Source organism: Arachis stenosperma, chromosome 4 (genome assembly GCF_014773155.1).
Source record: "Arachis stenosperma cultivar V10309 chromosome 4, arast.V10309.gnm1.PFL2, whole genome shotgun sequence".
Lineage (NCBI taxonomy): Eukaryota > Viridiplantae > Streptophyta > Magnoliopsida > Fabales > Fabaceae > Arachis > Arachis stenosperma.
Window position 1 is genome coordinate 45,303,279 of NC_080380.1, and position 5,848 is coordinate 45,309,126.

Consider the following 5,848-nt stretch of genomic DNA (forward strand, 5'->3'; position numbering starts at 1 on the left):
TATGTCATTTAGAGTGTGAATATTTACTGGTAGATGACTCAATAATATTAGAATAGTTCAAGAAGTAAAAGTTGTTTTACATTTACAAACTATCTAAAAATTATAGTTTTAAAAAATATGAAACTTATAATATATTTCTTTCAAATTTAAAATTATTTGTTTGGAGGGTAAACATTTGTAGATAGACTCCATTATTATATTAAAAAGAAAATTTGTTTACTAATTTTGCTATGACTTTTGCTAAAACCAACTTATGGTTTGGACCAATAATCGAATCGTTCTAGTCATTGGTTTATTAGTTTATTGATTCAATTGTGGTTTAATTGAAAAAGTTATTTTAGAGTAAAATAATAAATAAATTATAAACATCCTAAAATATAATTATAGTCTAATATAAATTTTAAAATATCTTCAAAATTTAAAACACTACATAAAATGTCATCAACTAAAGCCATATGATTTTATCAAAATTTAAACTCAAAAGTTAATAATAAAAAGAAATAACTAAATATTAAATGCCAACATAAAAAATTTTTGTCATCAATCATCAAAATTCGCAAGAACTTGTTGTAAATTTGCTTCGTTGAGATCATCTTCACCTTCATTTCCACCCTCTTGAGCAGAAGAATCAAGAGATGCAGCATAAAGACCACTACTACCACTGCAATTTTGATATAAATCAGCATCAATATCACCTAATAAAATACACATTTTATCATCATTATATTAAAAACTAACAACTAACAATATTCTAATAAATCATCAGAAAATAAAATAATAATACTCAAGCAATAAGTCTTCCATATTACTAGGAAGATCAGTAATTGCTTCTTGATTAATACTATCATCTATAAATGAAATCAACAAATCATTAACACAGTCAAAAACAGTAGCAGTACAGTAGAGCCAGAAATCAAATAATCATTCAACAAATAATCATCCATAACTGAAATCAATAAATCATCACTATAGTAAAAAATAACAGCTCTCATCAATACAATAAAAAATAGCAGCAACACAACAGAGCCAGAAATCAAATAAATCATCAACAAAAATTCAAAAACAGCAACAAATAATCAACAAAAACAGAAAAATCCTGAAATAAAAAAACCATCAATAAAAAATAAAAAACATTAGAACTAGAAATTTAAAAACAGTAGCAACACAACAAAGCCATTTTTTATCAATAATTTTAACAAAAACACAAAACTCCTGTAATTTTATTAATGATTTCACTTCCTGAACAGAGAATAAAAAGAAAAACAAATTGTTCTAAGCACTGCCACTAACCTTTGAAAGGGGTTGAGCGCGACGAAAATTAGAACGACGAGACAACGGTAATGAGACGAAGGCGTCGACATTATGGCGAGCAGGACAAAAAGACGATGGAGGATGGACGTCGAGCGAAGAAGAACAAAGTAAAAAGGGGGTTGAGGACAGGACGAACAGAAAAGCCTCGGACAACCATGGACGGCGACAGTCGCTCACTCCGTTGACGGTGATGGAACCATGGAAGCAAGCTAGGATTTTGAGTTGAGTTTATCTTTTCTTTCTCTGAGTTGAGAAAGGAAAGAAAAGCAATTGAACGAAGGAAAGATTTAGGGGAACACATTTTTCTTTAAAAGTTAACAAAACGACGCGGTTAAAAAAATTGATTAATTTTTGGTCCGGTCCAACTGGTCAATGATTGCGACCGAATTTTTCATGAACAGTCTTAGATGTAGAACCAAACCGTTAACATCGCCGATTTTTGATTGAACTGATTCGACTAGTCGATCTAATCCGATTCGATTTTTAGAATCATCATAATTAGCCATCATTTTATGTTTACTCACTCTCTTCCTTATATACATATTAGTTAATTACTTATTACTCACTTTCTTTTACTATATATTTTAATTTAAATAAAAATATGAAAAATAGTTGATTGTTTGAGTCTTATGTTTAATCCAATAATGGAAAAAATTGAATTAATTCGGTATATAGCCGCCCAAGCTTTTAAGGTTCATAAATTTGTACATAGATTGTCATATAAAATTTGTATACGTTGACATGTCATACACTATATATTCAATATCGAGTATAAATTCCTTTTAAAGAAAAAATGCATGCTTTCGATAGGTGTGTATCTTAATCTTCCCACCTTGAAATATATATATTGACATATTCAATCAGATTTCTTCACTTAACCACGTGTGACCAAGGGACAAAGATGTGTATATATATTCATTTCAGATCACCAGTGCAGTTTATCTTCTCATGATGAGAAGACATATATAAATTATTATTATTATTATTATTATTCCCACCTCCAAATTAAAGACGAGCACAAATTCCATTTGCTCTGAAATAAAAATAGCTAGATATGCGTTTTAACTTTGCACGACTCTTCATACAATGAATTAAGAATGTCAGAATGTGATACTATGCAAAATATCTACAGAGTATAAACTCAATTAGATAACAATAAAACTAATTCTCTGATGAATCTTATATAATAATGTAAAAAGTTTAATATTTTGTATATATAGCTAGCTTAGATAAAATAATATACAAAATATTAAACTTTTTACATTATTATAAGATTTATATTCGCAAATTCATGCACCCATTTAGATAAAAAAAGAATAGAAGTATCATCACAAGAGTTTCTTGAAAAAATATTAATTAGCTCATAGGTTGCCTCCATTAGAAACAACATAGATATAGGTTTAATAAATAGGTTTAATATTAATTAGGTGCCATCCCTAGAATAAAATAACTAAGGAAAGATCACGAGAAAGAGTTGTCTATGCCTCTATGGAATAATAATAATAATAATAATAATAATAATAATAATAATAATAATAATAATAATAATAATAATAATAATAATAATAATAATAATAATAATGATAATGATAATGTTGTTTATATTTCTATTTCTTTAGCTTACATAAATATGCTTAATTAATTATTACTAATTTTTCTTTTTCTTTTTTTAATTTTTATTATTTAATTTTTTAAGAATTTAATTTTAATATATTATCAATAATTTTACATATGCATTTAAAAATATAATATTATATTAATAAAAATAATTAATTTTTATTTTAATTACAGAAATGATCATTTTTTAAATGAATGTAATTTATGGACTATATAAAATATTTTATGTTATTAATGTATTAAAAATAATTTCTTTTTAATTGGAGAACCTAATAATGTATGGACAATATGATTGCCAAAACAAGAAGTGGGGATGTGGGGAATCACAACCAAGGTCTTGTAATGTGGCACGTTATTGTCTTTGTGACATGTGAAGCCCTATGTTTGGTCGCATTAGACTTAGCTTATCTCCCTTTGCCAAAAAGGTACCAACCTTTTCATCATAAATTAAACCCACCTTATTAACTACTTATTAGTCCTACTAATTGTAGGCCATGTAACCACACAATTAATATTTGTTTCCCTTCTTATCTAAATATTCGGTGACACATGAGTCTGTTTTGCAAAAATTAAGCAAACAATTTTGAGTTCAACTGAATTTGGTGTTGGGGATAGTGTTTTACTTGAAAAAGTACTTTAATCAAGTAGATCTTGATTAATCATCTTCTCCTAATCTCCCAATTAAGATTTTTTAAGATAACACACTACGTAAAGAAATTAAATGCATTTGCACTGTTTTAATTTCTTTGTCATACTTTGATGAGTGGCTGCCATTTGTGAAGAATTTGTACAAAATCTCTTTTTTTGGTGATGAGAGTTTCATTCTTGGACATAGGAGCCCTACTCTGACAATGACATAGAAATTGGTTCTTAAGGTCTAATAATTATTATTATAAAATTGCAATTAAACCAACTATTATTGTTAATTCTTGTGTGTATAACTGTATATATATTGTTAGAACAAATTAATTTTATAACCTAAATCATTCATGTTAAATCATTAATAAATAAATTTTATTGTAAAAGTGTACCTATTGAATATATAAAAGCGATAAAAAAGTTGGTGATTTTACTATTAATTTATGGAGTTAATAGTCAATTTCGTCCCTGAAAGATATCGCGATCTCCATTTTCGTCTTCGAAAGTCAAAATTAATCAAAATCGTCCTCCAAAGATACCTTACCTGATCACGTTCGTCCTTCCGTCATCTCCCTAACTGAGTTGGCAAACGTCTGCTGATGTGGGCCGTTAACTACCAAGGCGGCAGAGAACAAAAATGACGTCGTTTCGGTAGAAAGCGCTACTAGGGTTGAAACGTCGCCGTTTTGTCTTCAGATGAGGCGTGTCATATCAACCATCGCTCTGTCTTTCACCATGGCAGCACCTTCACCTTCATCTTCTCCTTCTTCTCCTTCAACATGCCCCTATCGACTTCAGCTATGTTAAGAGAGTTCCATGAAACCCTTCAACATGTGAGAATTTTTACTCTTTATCATCAAACTTGAGCAACTGTTGCACCTCGCTCTTATCTCTAATCGGAATAGGGTTCGCACAGTACCTTAAAGCAACTACAAATTTCAACCTCCCAAACCTTGAAACCTCAACCTCATGCGTCCATGATTTCCAGTCTCAGCTCAATTCCTTGTCTCTCGAAAACAACCGTGTTGACTTGTGCTTTGACCCTCACCAGTTCGTCATATCCCGAAATGTTTGAGCAGGAATTGAAACCCTAAAAGATTGGGACAAGAAGTTTGGTCAAATCACGCCTCTTGATACTAGTTGAAAACAAGACCTCACTGATCTTTCGCTATGTGATGTGTGTCTTACTGCAGAGTTTCAGGTGCAGCATAAACTTGTCTCCATTGATGGTAATGTTTCTCACTTTGAAAATTGTTTCAAATTTACTATTCTATATGCTGCTGCGTTTGTGAATCAGTATGGACCTGAAAGCAATGGTGCCATGAGTTGCATCTTTGGTATGTCACTTTACCCACAGGGTGGTGGTTTTGGTGGAAAAAGTCACCAGGGTTTGGTTTTTCGGTTAACTGGTGCTGGTATTGCTTTGTTAGTTATGTCTTGTTTGTTAGGGGTTTATGTTTGGTATGATAAGAAGGTTAGGAGGAAGAAGCTTAATGATGATGAATTTGATTTTAATCCTGAGGAACAAGGGTCTAGGCGTAGGTTGAGGCCGAATACGGGGTCTATTTGGTTCAAGATTGATAAGCTTGAGAAGGCTACTGATAATTTCTCAACCAAAAATTTCATTGGCAGGGCTGGATTTGGGCTTGTTTTCAAGGGGGTTTTGTCCAATTGTTCGATCGTGGCTGTTAAGAGGATCTTGGAATCTGATTTTCAAGGGGATGTGGAGTTTAGTAATGAGGTGGAGATTATTAGCAACCTGAAGCACAGGAATCTGGTGCCTCTTCGAGGCTGTTGTGTAGTGGATAATGATGATGAAAAATTTAATGACAGGGGAAGCCAGAGGTTTTTGGTTTATGATTACATGCTGAATGGAAACCTTGAAGACCATCTGCTTCTGGTGAGTGAGCAGCAAAAGTTGAAGAAATCATTGGCTTGGCCTCAAATTAGGATTTAACCACTCTAGGGACTAATTTGACATCTTAAACAAGAGTTATCTTGTCATCAACAACATGCTATAGCCTGGCGTTTGCCACCTTGGCAGTTAACGGCCCACGTCAGCGGACGTTTGCCAACTAAGCTAGGGAGATGACGGAAGGACGAATGTGATCAAGTAAGGTATCTTTGGAGGACGATTTTGATTAATTTTAACTTTCGGGGATGAAAATGGAGATCGAGATATCTTTCAGAGATGAAATTGACTATTAACTCTTAATTTATGATTATTGGATCCTGATACATCCATGTTAGTTCTTCAATCTTTCTCAATCAAAATTTTGTG

General features: G+C 31.5%; 1 pseudogene; it reads left to right on the top strand.

Moving 5' to 3' along the window:
* Positions 1-1,385: 1,385 nt before the first annotated feature.
* Positions 1,386-5,524, top strand: LOC130974945 (probable receptor-like protein kinase At1g11050; annotated as a pseudogene).
* Positions 5,525-5,848: the final 324 nt, after the last annotated feature.